Genomic DNA, 26,326 nt, shown 5'->3' with positions numbered 1-26,326 from the left:
GCCCAAGGGGACCTCCCAGGCTGGAGGAGCCACTCTATCGCCCTGGGTTCTCCTCGCTCCCTCTCCTGGCTGAGGAGGTCTCCACGATCATGGGCCTGGGTGCTATTTGGAGAGCAGGCAGTACACAGCCGCAGGTCTGAGACCCCCTGCCCCGCAGTGCTCTGCGTGCACCCAGAGCCACTGCCCAGCGGGGTGATGCACCGCCAGAAGGAGGAACGGGCCTGCGGATCTTCCCCCAGAGACAGACAGCAGATTCCGCACCCTCCTGCTTTGCCCTGTGCCCCTCCGGTGGGCTGCGCCTGCCTCTCGGTTCAAGTTCAGTTTAAACAGATGTTGTGTTCCTAAGAAGCAAGCCCCATCTTTGAAGCCCGGGAGAAAATCTCAGCTCCGAAGGGATATTTCCTACCAAGAATCCTCTCCAGGGAGTCTTGGAAGAGATAAAAACCCAAAGTCCTGGATGCTTATCTCCTGGTATTTATGAGATTTTTCATTAGAACGGCTGCCTTCACGGACTGCTCTGCCGAAAGGGAAAGGGAAGGAGAGAAAGGGAGGGAGAGAGGGTAGGGATCCCACTGGGCAGGCCTGGATGTGTCCCCGGGAGGGATGTAGCCTCACATCCACCAGGGCAAACTGTCACCCACGGATGAAGCTTTCGGTGCCCGACCCTCTGTAATACTAAACTCTGTGCACAGATGGTACTCAGAACCAGGGTGGCCTTTAGGAACTAGAGCCTAATGCCAACCTACTCAGGGTCCCCCAGGACACCAGGCTCCATCCTGCCTCCCTCTTCAGCGTGTACTGGACACCTGGAAGGCCTTTCTGCACCTATGCCCACCTGCAAACTAGCTGGCCATACTGCAGGACCAGCCCACAGGGTCTCCCCCTCAGGGTCCCCCGCCCCCTCCCCTCCATCGCCCAACAACCCTCGTGGAAACATCTCCCAAGGGCGGGGTAGTGGGAGCGGGTCTGCGCAGGGTCCATAGGGGATGAATTGCCTGTAGGAATTTAAAAACAAACATAAAACCGACCGAAAGCTGACAATTCTAAACAATGTCAATGATAAAACATACTGCCTTAAAAAAAATCCTGTTGCTCCAGGTTCTAAACAATCGCTGTAATCACAGCTGAGTTTTAATAATACGTGTGGAAGCTTCAAATGAGCACATTTTTATTACTTGACCTTTAATAAACATTGTGTTTACATGGACGTTAGTTCAGAGAACACCCACTTATTCCCCAACACAAGCCAATTCTGCTACACACGTTCATTGTGAGAATAAGGATTCAGAATCGCTGGAGTCCTCTTTGAACATAGTTCCAGTCCCTATGCCACCAGATATTCTCACAGTTAAATAGTAGATTTTAACTAGGAATGACGGCGCAGTGATTTAAGGATGAGGAAACAGAAACGGATTATCGCCAAGGCCGCCACCTCTGTTCATTCTCCCAACCTTGTGGGGTTCGCTCTTTTGGAACTTTGCGTATTTTTCTCTTTTTTCAAAATATACATTAATGTAATTAACAAGTATGAACCCATTACTTTTCCCCCCGTTTTTTGCACTGTAATGTCTGTTTGTTTGTTGACTGGCCTTGTTCTATATACGAAGTCCACTAAAGGGAAAGGTTCACTGTTTCTTTTCTGGCCATTATTAGAATTGGTTTTATTTCACCACTGTTACTGAAAATAATTTTGCTGTATAGAGATGACAGGTGTTTAAAAGCCATCTTCCCCAGGTGTTGAATATCCTAGGTATGTCCTGCTGCTCCTGTTCTATTTTATGTCGGTCACTGACAGCTGAACAACGCCCGCCTTCAGGGCAGGCTAAGCCCGGGTTTGCTCTTGCAGCTGGCTTCTCTTCTGGAACAGTTCCCAGGACAATGCAAAAATATCTGTTCACCCTGGTGTCCTGGATGGGCCACCCTCAGGGCAGCTCCAGGTAGTAGCCAGTGCGCACCTTCTACAGGTCCTCCAAGACCCTGCACTCCCCAATCATCTTCTCCGTCCACACTCACCCCCAGGGGATCTCATTAAGCACTAAGGCTTGAAATACTCTATAAGCTGATGGCTCCCAAATTTGTCTCTCCAGCCCAGACCTCACCCCTGAACTCCAGGTTTGTATCTCCATCCATGTTCTTGCCACATCCATTTGGATGGATAAATGTCTCAGCTTAAAATGCCTCAAAAGAGAACTCAGTACGTTCTCCTTAGACTCCTCCAAAGCCTAGCCACCCGGGCTCCTCCGTTTACAAAACTCTACGGTCACCCTTGACACCTCTCTTTCTCTTCCACCCCATCAGTGAGTCTTTCAGCTCTACTTTCAAAACAGACGGTGAATGTTTTGGCTTCAAAGCACCTCCACCACCATTTTCTTCTTCCAAATCACCTCATCTCTTGCCTGGATTCTAACATCAGTCTCCACCCCTGTCTCCTTGTCCCCTGTGGTCTGTCCTCCACCCTGCAGCCAGAGTGATCTTGGTAAAATGTAAATTCGATCCTGTCTCTTCCTTGTTTACTGGCTTCCCATCACATTTAGAGTCAAAATCCAAGGTCCTCACCTAGCTGGCAGCTCCCTCCTGGCCTCTCCTTCCTTACCTCCTTCCCTCTAGCACCCTGGCCTCCTTGCTGGTCCTCCAACATGCCAGCTGCCTGCCTGACAGGAAGGCTCTTCCCCCACATGAAGTCAAGACTCATTCCTCACTGCCTGCAGGTCTCTGCTCAAATGACATCTGATCAGGAAGGCCTTCTAAGCACCCACTATGCGAAATAGCACAGCCCTGGCCACTCCCTGTCCCTTCCTGCCTCTAATACTGCCTGACATTCAGCTTGTTTGACCTCTGTCTCCTGCAACTAGAAGCCAAGCTCCATGAGGGCAGGGACTTCGCTCTTTTGTTCACTATGATATTCCTAGAATGTAGAGCAAAACCTGGTACATAGTAGGGGCTCAACAAATACTTATTGAATCAATGAATGTGGACTCACATTTGATATCTGCCCTCAAAGAACACTGGGCTAAGTATTGTTGCCACAATACCCATTCTGCAGATGTGGAAACTGAGAGAATAGAAGGGATATACCCTCAAGATCCCTCAGATAGTGACAGATTAAAACATATGCTTCAAAGGAGAGGAACTCAATAGAAAAAATCAAAAGCTGGTTCTTTGAGAAAATTGATAAAAATAAAAAAGCCTCTAAACAGGCTAAGAAAAAAAGAGAGAAGATACAAATTATTAATATCAGAAATGAAAGAGAGGACATCACTATAGTTCCCACAAACATGAAAAGAGAAATAAAAGAATACTATGAATAATTCTATGCCCATAAATTTGATAACCTAGATGAAATAGGCCAATTCCTTGATACAACTGGCCAAAACTCATACAAGAAGAAATAGACAATCATAGGCCTGTATCTATTAAACAAGTCGAATCACTAATTAATGACCTTTCAGAAGAGAAAACATCAGGCCCAAATGGGTTCACTGGTGAATTCCATCAAACATTTAAGGAGGAAAGTGTACCAATTTGCAACAATCTCTTCCAGAAAATATTAGCAGAGAAAATACTTCCTAACTCATCCCATGAGGCCAGCATTAACCTAATCCCAAAACCAAAAAAGACATTCTGAGAAAAAACACTACAGACCATACCTCTTATGAACATAGATGCAAAGATCATCAACAAAATATAAAATATTAGCAAACAGAAATGAAAAAAGTATAAAAAGAATTACATACTACGGCCAAGTGGGATTTATCCCAGGTATGCAAGACTGGTTCAGCATTCAAAACTCAGTTAATGTAATCCGTTATATCAAAAGGCTAAAGAAGAAAAATCACATGATCACATTAATAGATACAGAAAAAGCATGTGACAAAATCCAATACTCATTTATGATAAGACTCTCAGAAAACTAGAAATAGAGGGAAATTTCCTCAACTTGATAAAGAAGGTCTACAAAAAACCTACAGCTAACATCATCCTTAATGGTGAGAAACTAGAAACTCTCACATTAAGGAACAGTGCGACAACTTTCACTACTGCTTTTTAGTACTGTACTGGAAGTCCTAGTTAATGCAATAAGACATAGGGTTTTTTTACTTTCACAGATTGGGAAGGAAGCTTTTTAAATTTTTACAGGTGATTTAATTTTACAGATTGGGAAGGAAGAAATAAAACCGCCTTTGTTCACATATGACATGATTGTCTACATATAAAATCTGTAAGAAATGACAAAAAAAGGGGCTTCCTTGGTGGCGTAGTGGTTGAGAGTCCGCCTGCCGATGCAGGGGACACGGGTTCGTGCCCCGGTCTGGGAAGATCCCACATGCCGCGGAGTGGCTGGGCCTGTGAGCCATGGCCCCTGAGCCTGTGCATCTGGAGCCTGTGCTCCGCAACGGGAGAGGCCACAACAGTGAGAGGCCTGCACAACACCCCCCCCCAAAAAAAAAAAAAAAAAAAAAAAAAGCAATGACAGAAAAACCTCTCTTGGAACTAATAAGTATTTACAGCAAAGTGAGGTTGCAGGATACAAGTTTAGTATACAAGAGTCCATTGCTCCCCTATACACAAGCAATGAACAAGTGGAATTTGAAATTTAACAAAAATAATAATACATTTCCATTGGCACCAAAAGAAATGAAACAAGGTAGAAATTTAACAAAATATGTACGAGACCTATATGAGGAAAAACTATAACACTATGATGAAAGATATCAAAGAGGAACTAAATAATTAGAGAGTATTCCATGTTCATGGATAGGAAGACTCAATATTGTCAAGACATCAGTCCTTCCCAACCTGATCTATAGATTCAATACAACCTCAATCAAAATCCCAGCAAGTTGTTTTGTGGATGTCAGCTACTGATTCTAAAGTTGTATAAAGAGGAAAAAGACCCAGAATAGCCAACACTATATTAAAGGAGAAGAACAAAGTCAGAAGACTGACACTACCCAACTTCAAGACTTACTATAAAGCTATAGTAATCAAGACAGTGTGGTATTGGCAAAAGAATAGATCAACGGAAGAGAATAGAGAGCACAGAAATAGACCCACATGAATACAGTCAACTGATCTCTGACAAAGGAGCAAAGGTAATACAGTGTAGAAGAAGTAGTCTTTTCAACAAATGGTGCTGGAACAACTGGACATCCACATGCAAAAAAAAACTAATCTAGACACAGATACTATAACCAACAAAAAAATTAACTCAAAATGGATCACAGACCTAAAAGTAAAACACAAAACTATGAAACTCCTAAAAGATAACACAGGAGAAAGATCTAGATGACTTTGGGTATGGCAATGACTTTTTAGATACAACATCATAATCCATGAAAGAAATAACTGATAAGCTAGACTTGATTAAAATTTTAAATTCTGCTCTGTGAAAGACATTGTCAAGAGAATAAGAAGCCACAGACTGGGAGTAAACGTTTGGAAAAGATATATGTAAAGGACTATTATACAAAATATGCAAAGAACTTGTAAATTTGTAAACTTGCATTGTAAAACTCAACAATAAGTAAACAAATAACCCAATTTAAAAATGACAAAAGACCTGAACAGACAACTCACCAAAGATACACAGATGGAAAATAGCGTATAAAAAGATGCTTTACACCATACGTGATCAGGGAATTGCATACCTTGACTACCACCATACACCTATAAAAATGGCCAAAATCCAAAACTCTGACAACACCAAATGCTGGCAAAGACGTGGAACAACAGGAACTCTCATTCACTGTTATAGTGGGAATGCAAAACAGTACAGCCACTTTGCAAGACAGTCTGGTAGTTTCTCACAAATTTAAACATACTTTTACTGTACAATCCAGCAGGTGTGCTTCTTGGTGTTTACTCAAATGAGCTGAAAACTTATGTCCACACCAAAACCTGCAGAAGTTTTATAGTAGCTTTATTCATAATTGAAAGCAAACAAGATGTCCTTCAGTGGGTAATGCATAAACAAACTGTAGTACAACCAGACAATGGAATAGTATTCAGTGCTAAAAAGAAAGGACCTTAGCATTATTCACAATAGCTAAAATGTGGATGCAATCCAAGTGTCCATCAACAAATGAATGAATGAGCAAAATGTGGTTTACACACACTGGGAAATATTATTCAGCTTGAAAAAGGAAGAAAATTCTGACATACGTTACAACATGGATAAACCTTGGGGATATTACACTAGGTGAAGTAAGCAGTAAAAAAAAATAATCATGTATGATTTCACTTACGTAGGTACTTAGAGTAGTTAAAATCACAGGGACAGAAAGTAGAATGGGGGTTGCCGGGGGCTGGGAGAAGGGAATAGGGAGTTATTGTTTGATGGGTATAGTTTCAGTTTCACAAGATGAAAAGAGTTCTGGAGATGGATGGTGGTGACGGTTGCACAACAGTTTGAATGCACTTAATACCACCAAACTGTACACTTAAAATGGTTAAAACATTAAATTCTGTTATGTGTATTTTACCACAAACAAAAAAAATAGGGGAAAAAAAGGAGTCATCAAAACATGAAAAGACATGGAAGAACCTTAAATGTATATTACTAAGTGAAAAAAGGCCAATCTAAAAAGGCTCTGTACTGTATGATTCCAACACTATGACATGAAGGAAAAGGCAAAACGATGGAGACAGTAAAAAGATCAGTGATTGCCAGGGCTTAGTAGGGAGGGAAGGACGAATTGGCGAAGCAGTGAAACTACTCTGTATGATACTATAATGTGGATACACGTCATTATCCTTTTGTCAAAACTTATAGAATGAATGTACAGCACCAACAGAGAACCACAGTATAAACTACGGGCTTTGGGTGATAACGATGTGTCAATGTAGGTTCACCAATTGTAATGCATGCGCCACTGGGTGCAGATGTCAGTAGTGCGGGAGGCCGTACGTGTGCGTAGGGATGTATATAGAGACAGAGAATGTGAGAATTCCCTGCACTTTCCCCTCAATTTTGCTGTGAATCTAAAACTGCTCCAGAAAATAAAGTCTATTAAAAAAAAAACAAACAGCTTCAGAATCCACAGCCCGATCTCCTTCCTCCATCCCACAGTGCCTTTCTTTCATAACTTAGCCCTGACCATGGCCCAGAAAGGGAAGACAGCTCGGCAAACCCCAAAGCACAGGGAATGGCCCCATTCATTTCTTCTCAGATGATATACTACCACATCCACCAAACATCACTGCCAGCCAGTATGGACTTCTTCCTTTATTTGTAGGCTATAAATTAAAATACATTCTTTTACACTTTTAACTAATAAAAGAGGCAGCTGGGTGCAGCAGAATGATCACCAGTCCAGGTCAGAAGACTCACAGACTGAGCCCATCTCTACCACTCCATAGCTGTGTGACCTCGGGCAAGTCACTTCCCCTCTCTGATGCTGACGTGCATCTGAAAACGGGGTTTCTATTCCCTCCCTCTTTGCCACATCTGGCTGTTTGAAAGTTCTTCAGCTGTGACTCACAATGTGGATATAGGTCATTACTTAAAAAAAAAAGCCATTTAAGGGCATGTTTTGCTAATTTTTGCTGCATGAACAGAAAAACAAAGATTTGCTCATTCTTTAGACGAGGAAGTTTAGACTTATTATTATCTCTCCATGATGTTAAGTAGTGGTCACCCCACAGAGTGAGGGGGTGGTCTGGCCTTGCTCTCACAGCCGACCAGGTCAGGGAGAGGGGGCAGCTCGGAGGGAAAAGCTCCACTGGCTGGGCCTCCCATCGGGGACAATGGGTGTGTGGTCCTGGTATGAACCTTCTTGTGCAAATTTAAAACAACTTGAAAAACAAAAGAAGGAAAAGGTTTGGGATGGACAATATCCTAGAAGGCAGAGAAGGACCAGGTTGCTGTCATGAGTCACATATGGACAGAGGGCTGGCCCCAGGCCAGAAAGTTCTGGCAGACTTTGAGCTGAGTAAGCAGGAAACTGGGGTGGTGAGAACCTGTCACCCTGTCCCCTCACACACGTGTCCCAGAGAGCGAGGGGGAAGCCAGGAGGGAGACGAGGCCTGGGGCTGCTACCCCTTCCTGCCCTTAAACTCAGGACTTGTGCCCCATCAGTCAGAATTGGACAAAAAGGAAGGGTGGTACTGGGACGACACAGGTAATGAGATCCACCACTTCCTGGAATGTTGTCTCCTTCCTGGGCAAGGGGCTACACACTTGATATCCATCACCTCATTTAATCTTGACCATGAAGCCTGCAGTTGTAATGACTATCTTCATCTAACAGGAGAGTACACTGAGTTCACCTGCCCCAGCTAAGAAATAGCCCTGAAATTCATCTAATACCAAAGCTGTGCTCTCCCTCCCGGATTAACCTGCCTTATGATTTACAAATAATGCATGGAAATGTGACGTAAGTAGCAAGAGTGAATCCCTTTTCTACTTGGTCAACGAAAAGCTGGGAGCTTGAGTCCAAACAGGATGCGGGAATCACTGGATCCCAATGCCACCGCAGCTCCATGAACAGACATAAAAGTTCTGGACTGAGGGAGATGTTGGTCTCACCCACCTTGGCTGGACTCAGAACACAGCTGGAGCTCTGGCCTCAGCTCTGAGGGCTGAACTATGATAGTGCCAAGTTCAGGCCACAGTCCACCCAGGAGAGGGTCAAGAGAGCAAGAAGTGCAGAGAGCACCTCGACCTGCATCCCTAGAGGGATGCAGAGGTAACTACGACCCTGCACCCAGAAGATGAGAAGCTGTGGGGTGGGGACACAGGAGAATAGATCTCAGTGCGGCACAAGGAGGCATGTTGACCTGTCAGAGACAGCCCAAGGCGGCCCAAGGAGGCAGAGGCTGCAATGGAGGCTATGAGCCTCAAGTCCCTGGTTGGGCGAATACTGACAACCACGTGGCAGGAACTTTGGGGTGGAGAATCTGCCAAGCATTCTCTGCCAAGAATCTGCCAAGGCCTTTAAGTCCCTTCCAGCCTTTGCAGAGGTGACCCGCTTGACCCACACCCGACCCTCTGAATGAGCAGGCGGAGAATATCCATTCACCCTACAGAGGCAATGGAGGTGCTCAGAGAGGCTGAGCAACTTGCCCAAGGTCACACAGTGGAGCAGAGCTGGACTGGGACTCAGGTCTTCCTCCAAATCACACTGGGGTGGGTAAGAGGTTAATCAAGCTCACCTGGACCACTGGCTTCTGTTCTCACCTTTGGCATCTCTAAAGCCTTCCCGGAATCAAGGAGAATCAGGATGTCTCCCTCACTAACCTCTTTCAACTCTATCATGGCCTCTTCACCCCCACGATTGAAGCTTTAGTTCAGGGCCACATCCTCTCCACCCTGCACTGTCCTGGATCAGTCCAGCAGCCTCTCAACCAGCCTCCCTAACTGTGCCTCATCTTCCTCTAAACACCAGTAGTGCAAAACCTTGGCTGCACATTGGAATCACCTGGGGAGCTTTAAAATATACTAATACTTCTCCATAAGTTATACATAAAGCAACAGTAATCAAAACAGCATGGTACTGGCATAAGGATAGATATATGGACAAGTGGAATAGAACTGAGAATCCAGAAATAAACCTACACATCTATGGCCAATGGATTTTCAACAAGGGTGCCAAGATTATTCAATGGGGAAAAACAGTCTCTTAACGGTGGTCCTGGAGTAACTGGATATCCACGGGCCAAAAGAATGAAGTTGGACCCCTACCTCACACCATGTACAAAAATTAACTCGAAATGAATCAATGACCTAAATATAAGAGCTAAAGCCTTAAAACTCTTAGAAGAAAACACAGAGGTAAATCTTTATGACCTTGGATTTGGCAATGGATTCTTAGCTATGACACCAAAAGTACAAGCAACAAAAGGAAAAACAGATAAGTAGGTACAGGCTCTGCTGTGGTGGCAGCCAGGCCTCCTTCACCACCACCCACCCCCACCAGCCACCTGCTTCCCACTGTCAGATCTCAGCAGGAGGACAATCTAGAGGCCTCCTAAAAATTGCCTTCACTCATTTGCTCAGCCTGCTATAGAGGGCTGGCTGGGGAGACAAAAACATCAAGGGATTCCCCTTTCTGCCTGACCTCCAAACTCCATGCAAGGCTGGGTGGAGAACGCAGGAGCAGTGCAACCATGGGAGCTGTGGGCTGTCACTGCAGGCATGTGGGGTGCTCTGGGGACACATGGGGACCACCATGAATGCCATGGGGTGATGCGGTGAGTTCCTGGGGGGTGCTTCACGAATGCCTTAGGTGGCTCTATGGGCACCATGGGGAGCCACTGTAGTGCTGTGGGGAGTCCCTATGGACACACACAGGGCACCTCTGTAGGTGTGGAGGGGTGCATTTGCGGGCACTGTGGGTGCCGTGGGTAGCTATGGTAAACACACTATCCTTAGGGCAGGAGCCCCATGTTTGGATCCTAACCTTGCTGCGTTTTAGAGGTGAACTCTGGAATAATTTACCACTTTTCTGAACCCCAGTTTTCCTCACTTAAAAAGAGCTTATTAATCCCTGCCTCTTGGGGTGTGGGGGGGATCAGGGATTACCTACAGAAAGGGCCCAGGAAAGATCACCAGGAGTGAAGTGTAAACCGTGGGATAAAGGCTCAGGGAGAACTGTTCACACCCGAGATGGCCCCATGCCCCAGGGGTGTCAGAACAGAGAGCTGACACAACCCAGGCCCTTCATCTCAGGCCTTTTTTAGACCATTCACAGAGAGAGGTATGTGTCTCCAGGGTAACCCCACTGTGTGGTCACAAACACCCAGCTTTCACATCCCAAGAGCCTGCGCCTCTTCAAGGAGGTCACCTTGGGAGGCTCCCCACATTATTCCAGGGGGCTGCCCTCGTTCAAAGCACACAGGATCATCTCGCCGGTGATTTCCTGGCCCTCATAACCACCTGGGGGGGTGGGGTGTGCACGCTGTTTGCCCATTTTATAGATAAGAAAACTGAGACTCTGGGCAATCAAAGCACTCACCCGGAGTCAAACAGCTACTGAAGGGCAGAGCTTCGACTCAGCCTCCACCAGCCCCCAGCAAACATTTCCCGCAACAGCTCACGCCTGTCTGCCCGTCGCTGACACTCATCTCTGGATTCTCCCTGTGACTCTATAATTTCTGTTTCCTGACTAACAACAGGGGCCAGGCAAAATTACTCTGCTCCCTCAGCAGCCCTGCTGAAGGTAAACCAAGAACAACGGCCCCCTTGCTGCTTTTTTTCTGTACTTAAAGAGATTCTTTCCTCTCGTCTGAGGCCCACGGCTTCCCCTGATGGAGAAACATCCCGAGGAAGTTAAGCTTTTTCTGACTCGCTTCAGTGCCTTCTCCTGATTAAGAAAACCCGGGGGGATCCAGGCTCTGTGATAAGGTGATAGCTTCCTGCAGGGACCAGGGCGGCTGCTGCCAGGAGGCTTACAATGAAGATCATGGCCCAGGAGGCTGGCAGACCAGGGTGAGCTGTGGGACACAGAGGCTGTCGAGGGAGTGAGAGAAGCCCCCCAGGCCCCGGCCTCGCTGCTCCTCTGCCCCTGACCTCTTGGATGGGCCTTGACATGGCCCTGTTTTATCTGCTGCTAGGACCTGGCCACCCTGCCTCGGACTCCAGCCTAAAATAATCCCGGCCGGCCAGGGGGCACATCCAAAGTTAAGAGGATGAGCTTGGAGACCAGGTGAATATCAATCACATCAGTGAGTCAGAAAGTGGCCGGTGCTTCCCAACCACGGGCTCCAGAGGCAGCTGAAATCGCAAACACCATCAGGCGGGCTGGGCACAGCACTTTAACCTGGGTACACGCCATCCACCCTCACGGCAGCCCCAGGAGGGGGAAGGCCGGTGGAGGGGGTCTGTAGGGAGGGATGGTGTGGGGAGATTTCTTCAGCCCCCTCATCTCATCTTCTCCCCAAAACAACCCCATGAATGAGTGTGATGTTCCCATTTCGGAGATCAGAAAATCAAGACTCACAGAGATTTTACGAAGAGCCCAAAGTTTAAGAAGAAAAATTCTAGGAAAGAACTCACTTCCATGTCTTTTTCAGGAAATGAATTTCAGAGAGGTGATTTGGCTTCAAGGATTTTTTTAACCTTAAGATTCAAGTCATAGAGCTGGTAAGCAAAATGCACAAGAATGCTTGGGTAGTTCAGGGAGGGGCTTCAAGTAAGCCACATTACTTACTGCTGTGTGACCTTGAGCAAGTCACTTAACTTCTCTGAGGCCTGGTTTTCTCTTCCCTGAAATGGAGGTGATAACAGGGCTGTTGGTAGAGGGATTGAACATAGCCCTCCACTTGGCACGGAGAAGCCCTCAGTCAGTGTTGCTTAATCTGACTCTTCTGATCAGTTGGGACTCAAACACGGTGGCATCTGCACCTCAGACCCTGTGGTCTTTCCCCTGAGGCTCTGAGTCATCCTTTGACCAAGACTGCCAATCAAGCCTCCTCAGAGCTTTCAAACGCCCTCTCCTCTCCACAGCCATGCCCAAGCCCCACCTCCATCTCTGCCTCCCAGCTGCCCCCAAATCTGCCCTTCCCCCAGCTCAGCCCTGGTCTTGGGACCTCAGCAACTGAGGACCTGCGGGCTGGAACAGAGATTCAAGTCACTGCTGCCCCACTTTACAGATGCGAAAATGAGGCCCAATGAGGGAAATGGCTTGTAAGGGCTCTTGAGGCACAATGGTGCCACAGACTGGGCCAGAGGACAGATATCCTGGCTCCTCATTCAGGAACCTTCCCTGAGGCGACCCAGCCCGTCACCAGTCCTGGGATTGTGGGCAGCGCAAGAAGCTCCCAGAGCCCAAGAAGCAGACCAAGGCTTCTCCGTTCCCAATTCCGTCATGGAATTTGGTGATTGGTCCTAGTCCTTGTGGATTTGAACTTTATCCAAAAAGACAGTCCTGGAATGGGGGAGGGGATGGGTGAGGGAAGGGCTAGAAATCACCCCGGGAAGGTATTTCCTTCCCACAATCCCAAGACCATGGTGGGTGTGGAGGAAGGGGAGGCATGGCAGGGGTCCTTGACAGAGGCGGGACCCTGCGTGATCCCCCCAGGAGCTCCGCTTTCCCTGGGAGGGCTCACTCTCTCCAGCCCTTCAACCCTCACTTCCTGGATCGACTCAGGACCCAGCATGACCTTCGGCCCCATCAGTGGGGTGGCACCCAGTCTGGTGAGACCCCATCGGCCTCTGTCTCCTCACCCCTCACCTTCGCTCCCCAGCCCTGAGCAAACATCTGGGGGTGAGGACAAGAGAAAAGCCGCCCTTTGCCTGCCCTGCCCTCCAGCACGAGCTGAGAGCTTTCTCACTCAGAAATGGAGAGTCTGGAGGGGCAGGGAGGAGAGAGAAGATTAGACCCTCTTATTTGAATACGTTAAGATCCACACTCCCATGTCTCCAATCATACCTCTTTCTACTGGTGTCTTTTCCTTTCAGGGGTGTCAAGATTCTCTTGAAGTCTCTTTCTGATGGTAGCTTCAGGATAAACTCTAGAAGGAAAAGAGGGAGAAATACATTTTAAAAAAGCAAGTGTGGGAGGCATGTGGCTTCCGGGGGCCACTTCGTCCAGATGTGCACCCGCTCCCTCCTCCCATCTCTGAAGGTGCAGAAGCCACAGGCCCCGTGGCCAGAAAGACAGAAGCAAGCACCCAGCCCCACAGAGGGTCCCAGGATGGCATCCCCAGAGCCTAGGGACTGGGGCATATTTTCAGTCTTCCAAAATCAGGAAGCCTGCACAACGTCCCTGTGATGAGACGGAGCGTGCCGTAACCACAGCGACACATTTGTATCACTTTGCTTCTAGCTAGAATAGTATCATCTTGGTGTGGGAACTCCATTTTCCTCAGGCAGAAAAAAGGCTTTCTGAGTCATTTTGAAAATGCAAAAGCGAATTAATCATTGCCTAATGAATGCAGGATTTGGGGCAGACGGAGATTTTCAAGATCTGGTATCCGTGAAGAGATAAGTGATACGTGGAGAAATCTTTAGTGGTGAGAAAAGCAGCTCAGCCCCAGAGTGCAGGGGCGAGAAGTCCAGCCTCTCCCCCGACCCCTGCCTCCTCTCTGTCAGTTTGACAAAGAGTCCCCAGGTCACGGGAGAAGGATCAAATTCACCATGTCCAGGCCACATACCTGTCAGCCAAGGCTTAGGCCGGTCCCAGGGGACTAGCTTGTTCACAAACCCAGCTGAGTAACAAAAGGGCAAAACTTCACAGCGGAGTGGGAGCGGGGAGGGCTAAGCACCCCCATCCTTCCCTTCCCAACAACCTGGCGGCACAGAAGAAGCCCTGATCAGCTTTCACATTGTCTCAAATGACGATGACAATAATCGACGCCCTCAACAACTCCATGAGAAAGTATGGCCACTTTAGAGAGAAGGACCATGGTGAGTTCAGAGGCATTAACTCACCCAAGGTCTTACCACTGAAAAGGGGCAGGGCCAGGGCTACACTCGGGTCCGCGGGAAGTCAAGTCCCTTGCAAGTGCATCTCCATGGTGGGAGAGGAGCAATCAGGAGAGCAATGAGTTCAAGGTCGACTCTGTAGATCCCAACACCCGTGCCCCCTGGGCACATAAGAAGTTCTCAGAACTCCCTGCTAACTGATGGGGAACAGGGCTTGGCCAGAGGACGTGATCTCGTTTTATTTCGCTATCTCTGCCTCAGACGTCCACCCAGGCAGTGTCAGCCCAAGGGACCTCAAGTGTCATGGGCCAGACTAAGGCTAGTCAGAGGAATTCATGATACATATACACATCCATATACATATACAGCCATATCCGTATCCATAAACATGCATATACATATGAATATGGATGAATATAATATAATATAATTTTCATTTTTAACTATAAAAGTGAAAGTTTTTCCATACTCGTTCATTCTATTTAACAGATAAACCCACTGCAAAATCTTTGTAATATGACGTTGTAGGCTATATTACATGTAATCACACATAAGCTTGTGCCCATGGGGGCCCACAAGCAGACAGTGGCAATTTTTTACACAAATGGGATCTTACCTCGCACGTTCTACAACCCCAGTTATCAGTGATACGGTGTCTACCTCTGTGAGTGAGCACACATGCACCTTCTGGAGTCTTTCTCACAGCTGCACAGTATCCCATGGGAAGTGTGGACCACAACGTACTCACCTCTCCCACCACGGATACGTGGATATTTCCATCTCTGGCCATTACCACTTTGTGGCAACGGTCCCCTCGGTGCCCACATTTCTGTGTGGAAAAGTTCATGCAGTTCCAAAGCCCGGATGCCCCGAAGTGGGACTGCCGGGCAGAGGCTCTGCACACATCACATTTGGCAAACTGCCTTCCCAAAATACTGGATCAACTGCCCTCAAATAGCAGGGCAGGAGCCCCTTTGCTTGAATGCAAATTTGAACCCAGGGTTCAGCCTACAGCGTTGCTTTTCTGCTCCCCTCCTGGTGGCCTGGGAGGTCGCATCCCCTGGATGAGGGAGGAGTTTATTTCTTGGCTCACGCAGAGGTCCACCCCTCCACTTCCCCCAGAGCATCTCCCAGTTCCCGGCCCACCTGAGCCGGGAAATACATTTACCGGCTCAGAACTGATAATGAGCTTTTATGAGCTCTGGGGACCGCGAAGAACACGTATTAATGTCAAGTGTGCCTGTCAGCCACGCAGCCCGGGAGAATGTTACACATTAACAAAATTAAAGGCTGCAGCCACGCCGGGGAAGGAGCCGAAGGCTGCACATCTGGCAGTGTGGGCAAGACCCGTCAATAACAAAATTACTTTTCAGGTTTCGCACTCCCGAGCCTGAAGCTGTCTCCCATCTTCGATGGAATTCTGCCTTCCTGCAGACTAAGAGGAGATTGGCTTATTACCAGCCTGCCAGGAGAGGCAAAATCCAGCACTAATCCTAATTCCCATTTAAGCAGATCTACATTGTGTGAGGAAAACCAGCTGCGCTCGGAATTTCTCCCCCCTTTCCCCTGAGATCTCATTCCAGCCCCCTCCTCTCCGTGGGGGAGGGAGGTCATTACAGATGTCAGGCCCGGAGCCCTCCCAGGAGGGGGGAAAAGAATCCCGAGGTTTAGGGCCAAGACGGGAACTGGGGCTGGGTGACAAGAGGCAGCGTTGAAAGGTGGTGGGCTGGGTGATGGTGGTCGCCGTTGACCCGGCTGTCTTGTGCCGTGGAAGGGAGAGGCCCCTTGTTCTGGCCCCAGACCTGCTCTTGCTTTTGTACAAAGATCCCCGCCGCCCCCAGGTTGGAAGTGGCACAGGTTGGGATCCTGAGTCCAACTCTAACTAGCTTCGTGACCTTGAGCAAATGACCTTCCTATTCTGTGCTCAACTCCTCATCTGGGAAACAGGGTTAACAACAGCTGATGCCTCCTAAGAGGCTGTGAGGATTACGTGAGGAACGCATACGCAGGACTTAGCCGAGAGCCTGGCACACGATACCCTATTTCTTGAATGTAGGACTCCGCAGGTTATAATCGTACCATTATTATACAGACTTCTAAGAAAAAGAAAACACTGCCTGTTATGACATGTCACTTTTTGTATGATGCATCCTGGTTTTAGAGACCTTAAAATATATATATTTTTTAAAAGTGTGCCTTAGAATCCATGAAATATATAGTAAGAGCTTAATCAGTGGTACTTAGTGATATTGGCCAGGTGCGCCCATTTTGCAAGGTCTAGTTCAAAGCTTAGACCTTCTTCCTCCTCTTCTTTCTTCCAATCAAAGCAAATCTGCACTGGGTGGGGATACCAGCCCTCAATTTATAAGAAAAATTCTGATAGCCACTTCAGTATCTTGGATAGGACCCGGATGAGAGACTTAAATATCTACCCTGATGATTCCTACTCTAGAACAGAGCACCCCTGTGTAACGGGACACCCAGATCAAAGACTCTTCACTCTTCTCCCAGTCAATGTTCCTCTACCATCCCATGTCTCCCAAATCATCCCTGCCTCTCCATCCTCACTGCCCCTGCCAGCCCCGCCTGGGCTCAGCCTGATCGTTGCCTATCTGCTTGCTGCAAACAAGCTCCTGCTGGACTGCCAGCCTGCAGCTGTCCCTTCCAACCTGCCCTCTCCTCTGCTGTCAGACTGAGTCCATAAATGTCTTTCTCTCCTGCTTCAGTGGGTTCCCTGGCCTCCCTTTGCTTATACACAGGGCCTTTTATCATCTGATCCCCAGTTGCCTTTTCAGGCCCATCTTCAGGTCCTCACAATATGCACAGACCCAACAGTTAAGCTGAACTCACCTGGACTCACACGCCCCACCAACACACTCAGCCCAAACTTGCTGCTGTTCACTCTGCCTGGAAGTCCGTTCTTCCTTTCCTAACCCTGAACTGCAGCCCCCCACACACTCCCCAAATCACCTGGCAAACTCCTACCCATCCTGTAAAACCTTCCTTCGATATCTCCTCTGAGAAACCTTCCCAGACTTCCACAGCCATGATTAATCACTGTTCTCTGGGCTCTATGAGTTCCTGAAAGATGGCGATGATGTCTCAATTCCTGACTCAGAAAATAATAGCGGGATAAATGGATAGTTGCTATGATAGATAGATGGATGGGTAGAGAATGGATCTATACAAGAATGGAATGGTAGAAGAGAAAAAGAGGAACTAGGCTGTAGTTGGTTGCAGGGATGGATGAATAATTGAAGGGATAGAAAGACGAATGAATGGATACATGCATGGATGCATGCAGGAATGGATGGATAAATGAATGCAAGCGTGCATGGATGCATGGAAGCAGAAATGGATGGATGGATGGATGGAGAAATGGAGAAATGAACAGGACAGTTGGAAGGTGAATATATCTGTAAAAGAATGGGTTAAATGAAGAGTGGGAAAGCAAAACCAGGTTAACAGAGATAAGAGAGGGAACAAATGACTCTCAGCTACTTGTATATAATTTTCTCTGGACCCCGAGAAGCTGAGCCTCTTGCATCTATGAATGTACTTTGCTTTAGTCCTTTATGGATCCTAGCAGAGACCACTCAGTCAAACACTGTCAGCCCCCAGCTCCACCCCATTTCAACACTCGCTCTAGCTGTGGAGCTACAAGTTGAGGCCTCAGGAAGGAGGGGTCAGAATTACCTCTTGCCTTGGCCTTGGCTGACGCAAGCGGTGAAGCACAGTGCCACAAGGAGACCAAAGTTTCCCTGTGTCTGAGTCAAGCCCCGGTCTGAGGGGCAGTTGGTTTGCCAGCTGTGTGCAGTAGGCCTGGGACAGGCCAACTGCTGATGGAAGTTCCATGCTCCCCTGAAAAGATGCCATTTGGAAGAACCCTAAAATGGCTGGAGGGTCAGGGTAGGTAGACAGTATAGCAGCGTTTGGATGGTCACCTGTTAGTGGGCTTTGGTGGGGACGAATCCCCCACTAGAGCCTGCTGCCTCTCTGCAGTGTGCAGCAGGGTAGGTGGTAGGTGGGAGCCCTCCGCATCAAATGGCAGTAAGCACTGTGGTCAAGAGACCAGGCTTTCCTATTCCACAGGCCGGGGTTTGAATCTCGGCGAGGCCAGCTGCCACCCGTGGAGCCTTGGGAAAGTTCCTTAACCCACTGAACCTCAGGTTATTCACCTGCGAAGTATGGGCCATCACAGTCCTACCCCACTGGCCTGAGCTGCGGACTAGATGAGCTAACGGATTATAAGTGATTCCCACAGTGCTCAGCCCAGAATTGGCCCTTGGAGGCCACAGGAATTATGTAAAGTAGAACCTGCTGGTACTCTCTGCAAAAAGGGTAGTGGCCATGATCAATGGTTCCAAGTCATACTCCTCAGGACCCTTCCCTCTCTCCCTTAGGGGTCTACATTCAGAACAGATGGAGTCTACACCCCATATACACATCCTACCACTTAATTCACAGCAGCTGGACTTTCTGATCGTTTATATATTAAGTTTCCACATGATGTTGAAGGTGACTGATTGAGAGCCTCTTGATATCCTAGAATCCCAAGTCAGTAGGATTTCAGAGGAGGTGGAGAGCTGGGAAGGCTTCCTGGAAGAGGCAGCAAGGAAAGGAGAGAGGGAGGAAGGTGATCAGCTCAATGATGAGCCTCTTCCTGGCTAGCTCCTGCTAGAAATCTCTCCCCAACCCCCCTCCACTCTAGCCACCCAAAGTGGACCAGCCATCCTTCTGAGTTCTGTGACCAAAAGAACTCTTGGTCTTGTGCCACAAGAAGCGGCAGCAGCGTCCTCAGCGAGTCCCAGAAGCCGGCTCAGCCTCGGGCCCCTCTCCCCACACTGATGCCAGGCCACAGGGTCCATCCAGGCTGGGCCACTGCCAGCCTGGTGCATCGCTTGTTGACGGATAAAAGCTCTGCAATTTACGGCTCCAAAGCAAAGCTGGGGCTTTGTTTTGCTTTGTTTTAAATTAGCAAAGCAGGGGGTTGGGGGGGGGGGGAGAGGGAGAGGAGCCAAGGCTTATTCAGGACGAGCTCCTGCTGTGTCCTGCATCTCAGCGATCCCCTGGGCAGCCCTTAATGAAGCCGCCTGAGCGCACCGTGCCCCTGCCTTGTCTCTCCACCTGCACTTGTCTGGCTGGGGGAGTCAGAGCGCTTCCCAGTGCCGCCCGCCCTGTCACTCAGCCCCATCACCCTCTGTTCCCATAATGAGTCCCTGAATGAGCCTGTTAACTGTGCCCCAGGGTCACAATGGGGCTGAAGGGGGAGCCATGACAGCCTCAGAAAGACTGGGATTTATGATTTACTTTTGCTCTGGGAGTGGAGGGCCACTCCCTACCTGTCATTGGGCACAGCGCAGTGGGTGCTGGCACGGCTAGCGAGGGCCCCGGAGGGTCTGCCCGATGGGCGAGGGACTCCCAATCTGAGCCCATTGGCTCTTGGTGGCTTGGGGAGGGTGAAAGGGCCCAGAAGAGAGATGGACCAACCCCATAAATTAACATGTGAAGCTGTTTATTCTCAATGCAACTGTCATTAGTGAACATCTCCTCTGCACCTGCCGGCAGGTCTGGAGCTTTTCTGCACGTGCCAGCCAGGGTCTCCACTGCCCTCCCCCACAGGATGCATACAACAGACGCCACCGCCAAGATGCTCTTCGGAGCAGGAAGGAGAACTGGGGAGACCCCCTGTCACCAGTGGGCATTGCCCTGCATCTGCTCACCCTCTTTCCTGTCTGGAAGCACGTTTTTGGTACCTGAGGAGGGTAAGGACAAGGGCTACGCATACACTGGAGCTGACTTTACTTCTGATCTTCACTCCTCTTCCTCCCACACTGCAAGAACAATATTACCAGTCTTCCCATGTTACAGATGAGGAGAGGGAGCCTGAGCCACAGCATTTTTATGTAATTAAACATCGGTTTAGTTCATGGGGAAAGGGAAACAGAATCAACAGCAGTGTCTGCTAAGGAAGGCTCACTCATTCTCACAAGGAGATGGGGTTCCAGCAGACCTGTCAGGCAAGTGCCCAGCATTTGGTCCCAGAAGGACCCGGAGGCCCAAATCGTTTAAGGGACTTATCTCTGAAGATGCAGCCTGGCTTGCCTGGCCTTTGTTCATCTGTGTGAACAAAGAAATGAAAGATGTGAGCCCCACAACTCTTGTACCAAGTGACCAGCATTCTCCTCTTTACTAGCAAAGAAAGGAAGTGATGCTCAGAGAGGTCAAGCGTCTTGTCTGCAGTGACAGAGCTGGACCAGGCAGAGGGAGGACCAGAACCCACCATTTTGTCTGCAGCCAAAGCGTTGGAGCCACTTCGCCTGAGTCCAGCCTGCATTAGGCTAACCCCATAGTGTCTGTCCTTCCAACAATGCATCTGAGAGGTTCTCAGGCCGTTGGGCTGTTCAATCAAAGATACCTGGTGTTTCAAAGCCTTCAAGAACAATCCAGCACTTCTAGCACAGGGTTCAACAAGAGCTAACTAAGTCTGTCTCAGTGCTGAAGCTGACTTGGGCACAAAATGTATCTCAACACACTTGCAGACCTTGAACTCAACGGGGATCCGCCGTGCAGTCAGTCATACACCTACGGGAACGCCTGTGAGAGGATATTCTGCCTCTGAGAGAAGCAGTATTAAAAAGCCACACGACAGTAATAGAGATGTTTCCAAACTGGCTGCCCTGCCGCTAGCAAGGAAACCAAAAGCTGAGAACTCATCACTAAAGGGCCAACCCCACAGCCAACCACAGCTCTCCTCCGCAACGCGGGGCTATTAATTCAGACTTTATAACCCACAGGGCTGCAGTGGAATCTGGGCAAAGGGCACCCCAACTCCTTGTAATTCTTCCCTGCTCAAGTCCCTGTAAATATATTCCAATGTAGAAAAGCGTCTGCGGGAGGGAAGATGGCAGATCTATTAGCATTTTGATGGGTTTTCCCAACACATGGAACAAGAGAGCTTTAAAATTCACAGCCCAGAGATTAATCCTTCCATCACATCTCTCCCTCCACAGCCGGAAGTGGCCAAGGACTTTTTACCCCTTTCAGACCTTGATTAGGATAGAAAGTTAGGAACTCAGAGAGCTCAGTCTTCAGAGTCCTACAGAGAAGAGACAGCTGGGTTTTCTAGACCAAGTGTATAGAGCCCTCCAAACACAATTAAACGGCAGAATCAGGGATAGGGGAGGTGGAAGGCCGTGACACTGTGCGGGGGTTGGGAGCTTCTCTGACTCAACAGAAGAACACGGCCAGTTCCGGAGAGGAGCCCTGCTTGTTCCCACAGCAAGGTTCGCCTTTTGTAACTGACAAAGGCCAGGCTTCTTAACATCCCTGCTCGCTCACTCGACAAGCATCTTGGAAGAATCACGATGTGCCACATATTAGGTGCTTGAGAGAGAAGGATCAGGAAGACAGTTCAGCTCAACAAATCCCTGACCTCAAGAAACTCAGTCTAGGGGCTTCCCGGTGGCGCAGTGGTTAAGAATCAGCCTGCCAAAGCAAGGGACGCGGGTTCGAGCCCAGGTCCGGGAAGATCCCACATGCCATGGAGCAACTGAGCCCGTGCGCCACAACTACTGAGCCTGTGCTCTAGCGCCTGCAAGCCACAAATACTGGGCCCACGTGCCACAACTGCTGAAGCCTGTGTGCCTAGAGCCCGTGCTCTGCAACAAGAGAAGCCACGACAATGAGAAGCCAGCGCACAGCAATGAAGAGTAGCCCCCGCTCGCCGCAACTAGAGAAAGCCCGTGCGCAGCAACGAAGACCCAATGCAGCCAAAAATAAAAACAAATAAATAAATTAAAAAAAAAAAAGAAACTCAGTCTAGATGGGGAGAGAGAGAGAGAGAGAGAGAGAGAGAGAGAGAGGGAAATGGATGAACACAATAAAACGCAGCAGGCGACTGAGATCAACGCAGTTGTCCTGGGACCTCGAGATGGCAGGGGATGGGGGCACTTCAATCAAGCTGGGCTGGAGAGCTGGTCACACCCTTGGGGGATCCTGGTCCTTCCTCAAAACTTTCTTTTGAAAATGAATGTGATGGAATATTAAGTGTAGAAGGCAAGGTGTGTAGTTTTCTAGTGTATGATCAGAAAGAAGATATAGATACCGCTAAGGTAAATGATAAGCAAACTTTCAACATCATGCTGGAGCGCGGTTTAGCAGACTCACCCAAGGGGTCATTATCTAGGGGATTCTAGAGAAATGTAACTTTGACTCATGGGAGGTGACAGGTGAATTTGTAGATTTGTTTTGGCCCGGTAGAAAAGATAACCCAACGGTTAGGATTAACCTGTGTGTATACAATCCAGCCATCTTCCAGTTCTCTTCCTCCCATGCCTACGTAACCGCTGTTTCTCTCATCTCCAGCTTAGCCAATGAGCATCTCCTGCTGGCTTCCTCATTCACGAGTCAAATCAGTCTCTGACCCACGTTCATTCTAGATGTACATGTGATTCTATAGGATTTATAATTTTTTGAAACTTATACTTTGACAGTACATGCCCAATTACACACACACACACACACACAATGCACAGGGATAAAAATGGAAAAAACTACAGCAAAATGTTACCAATGGGTATCTTTAGGTAGCTGGCGTTTGTATACAAGTGACTTTTATAATCAGAAAAAAAGTGATAAACATTAGTTTTTAAATGCAGAAACACACACCCATGTAAGATTCCCCAGACTAAAAGTTAATACCAGTTGCTTGCCTATCCCATCTGTCAAAGTGGGTGGGGCTCTAAGCACTTAAGAACACCACCTCGTCAAGGCGTCGCCATCATACCACGCCACGCGAAAGGCACCGTTACTCTCCCCATTCTACAGATGAGGAAATGGAATCACGTAGTTAGCCTCCGATCACAGATCTCAACAGTAAGAGCTACGATCTGAACCCCAGGCAGCCTGGCCCTACAGGCTGCCTGCTTAACCACCCTGCCAGACGCCTGCCTCCCAAGTGGAAAAGGAAGAAATAAACACATCTGCCAGGCTGCCAGGGTCAGGCTTGGAGAAGACCGTGTTCCCACCCCCTCCCAGAGTACAGTGTGCTGGGAAGCCAAGCGCGAGCCTCGCCAGCCTTGAATTGAATTCACATGTGTCTCTCCTCTCCCACACTTGCAGGCAGGGACCTGCTCTTCTCCATTCTTGAACCTCCCATCAGGCTGGGATTGGACCCCAGTGGATGCTCAGCAAATGTCTCAGAGCACCTCACTCCCTGCTCTGATAGCATACTCCATTCAGGGACTCTAAAAGCCAGCCTCTAATTAATAGTTCACTCCATCTCTCTCTTTGCCCACACAGGCACTACAGACCGGTTTATTACCTAGATCATAAAGCAAAGCGCAGCCTGGCTTCAGCAAAGAGGGGTTTCGGTGTGTTGGAAAGGACCCCAACCTAGGAACCTGGAGGACATGGGCCCTCCCTTTAAATCACTGTGTGACCTTGGGCAAGTCACCAAGCGTCTCTGGGCCATCACCTCCCCTTTAAAATGGGCAGGGGGACCCACTGTGCTATGATGGCCTAGATGTTTTGCCAGCATCAATCTCACTTTCGCTGCCGGGGTGTTTTATATGCAGCAGGCGTGGAGCCCGCACCGCAGCCCCACACCTATTGATTCTCACTAAAGCTCTTCACGTGGCAGGTCACTGCTGGTTAAATCTGTGTGGAAAATAGGTTTTGAGGGAGGAGTACCTTGTGATCTGGAAAACCAAATTGGGGTGGAGGGCTGCAAAAGGGGGAGTGGGGAGAGAGAGATGCTTCATCTCAATAGGGCTCTTGAGAGCCCCTACACATCACCCCATCTATGGGTTCATTCTGGTCGCAACTTATTTATTTTTATTTTGGGGTCATCCGCTTGCAGAGGCAGGCACGATTGTTTGGGTAAACACTGTTTCAAAAGATTCCAAATAGAAAGCTTCATTTTCCTTGATTTAACAATAAATATCCATCCAGCCTCTACCTATGACTGTGAGGAAGGCAGGAGACAGAATAACCGTCAGCCACTAAGTAAGCGTCAATATTGAAAGACGCATCTCTAGGTGATTAATTAGGATCAGTGGCCAAAAGGAACACAGGACAGCCCTCTTATAAAAACGGGAAAGGATACTGCCAATGAAAATGATTCTAGCAGACATGCCTCCTTCTGATTCCTGGGTGAGTTACTGCCGCTTTCGGGGTCTCAGTTTCATTCTCTATCACCTAATGGCCTGTGATTCTCAGAATGGGTTTCCCAGGGGTTCCTCAGGAGACACCCAAATGGAGGGGGAGGGGCGGAGGGGGGACCTTCAACAGGGCAGCCCCCTTTTGAGTTATTCTGGAGACACCGAGGCTCCATGGTGAACTTTCTTTGAGGTCTGTGACTACAAGTAAGTTGAATGTCACTGGGCTAAGTCATCACAGCTTCTTTCAGATTGATCCCAGCATCCTGTCTCTTAATCACTGCCTGAAATCACTGCGTATACTGCCCCAGACAGCCACAAGATATCACGCCGGAAGGGGACTTGGGGGAGCAGCTGGTCCTCTCCCTCATTTTACAATGAGTGACTGAGGCCCAGAGAGGGTAAGGGACTTACCCAAGGTTCATAATGAGTTTGTAAGTAGAGCAGGATTAAAACTCAGACTCCCGTCTTGAAATGCTATGTCTTTCCACTCCACCTTGGCACCACTGGGCCACGTAGGACAGTATGCTTTGATGGTCAAAGCTTAGTGCGAGGGCAGGTCACTGCCCAGTTACAGACCCAGCTCTGCCACTGATCGACTGTGTGACACTCAGCCTCCCAGGCTCCTGTCTCACCATCCTTAAAACAGGAATGATTTTCATACATAACCCGTAGGGCTTTCGCAAGGATTCAGCAAGACAGTATATGTCATGTATTCTCAATAAATTCTAGCTCTCTTAGGGCCAGAACCTGGGGCGGGGACAGGCACACAAAATAAAGTGGATCCTTCTGATGGGCTTGGTGCAGGAAACATAAGGTCCTAGTGTCCACAGCCCCTCCTCCATCAGCAGCAGCAAACTGACCACCACCCCTGTTTCCCTGGTCACCTCTACTGGGGACACCGAGAGGAAGAGGAATGGGACCCAGTGAGACGCTATCACATTGTGTCTCTCCAAAGTCAAGAACGAATCATCCTCTTGAACTTTCTAGTTTCTCCTGACCCCATGTTAATTTCTAGCTCCAAATAAAATGATGTATCTTCAGTACCAGGAAAAGGCTGAAGAGTAATTTCAGGTTGGCACACGGTCCGCCTGATGAGATCGGATCCACTCATTTGCAGAGTCGGGGAAATCAGGATGTGGGAAGAGCCTCGTCTCAGACCATCTGAGATACTGCAGAAGAAAACGATGATCTCTTTAAAAGTAAAACTGGCAGCTCTGCCTCTGTTGTGAGGGAGGAACCAAGGCCCAGAGAGGTTGAGTGATTTGGCCCATGTCACACAGCCATAGAGGCCTTTGATAAAAGAGACAGAGTGAGAGCCAGATCTCCTGACCTCACGGCTCTGCTGGCACTTGGAGGGGCCGGGGTGGGAGCAAGAGACGGGAGGGGAGTTTGAGTGTGAAAAATGACTATTCATAACTCTGAGTGTAAGTAGTTGTGAGAGCATGAGCCTCTGAGGGAGAGGGAAAAAGCCGTGGGGAATCTGACGTGCCACCTGCCCTTGGGCTGTGAGCGGATCAGTGTGAACAGGTGTAAGCAAGAGGGCTGTGAGCGGGGAGTGAGTGAATGAGTGAGAGGAAATCCGAGTGCTGGAGAGAGAACAAGAGGAGGAAAAACATTTGGGCCGTTTTCAAATTCCCACAGTCAAATAAATCAAAACAGATTGTTCTGAGACAAAGAGGCCATTTCAAACCACATCCTTTACACCAAAATAGACCCTCCGCGGTCCACGTGACGCTTTCTCACAACCAATAATAACGGCGACAGCAATGTTCACAGTCATAGTTAGGATTCTTGAGCG

The 26,326-nt window shown here is 48.5% G+C and overlaps 1 protein-coding gene across 10 annotated transcripts in view; it reads right to left on the bottom strand.

The window, feature by feature from the left end:
* Positions 1-26,326, bottom strand: part of TSPAN18 (tetraspanin 18) — a 194,436-nt gene that overhangs the window by 146,848 nt on the left and 21,262 nt on the right. For all 10 annotated transcript variants that reach the window (XM_032639450.1, XM_032639441.1, XM_032639449.1 and 7 more), the window contains exon 2: positions 13,371-13,452. The gene's annotated coding sequence lies outside the window, so the exon portion shown is untranslated. The remainder of the gene's footprint in view (positions 1-13,370; positions 13,453-26,326) is intronic.

This window comes from Phocoena sinus, chromosome 8, assembly GCF_008692025.1.
Source record: "Phocoena sinus isolate mPhoSin1 chromosome 8, mPhoSin1.pri, whole genome shotgun sequence".
NCBI classification, from domain to species: domain Eukaryota; kingdom Metazoa; phylum Chordata; class Mammalia; order Artiodactyla; family Phocoenidae; genus Phocoena; species Phocoena sinus.
This window is presented reverse-complemented; position numbering and strand designations above follow the sequence as displayed.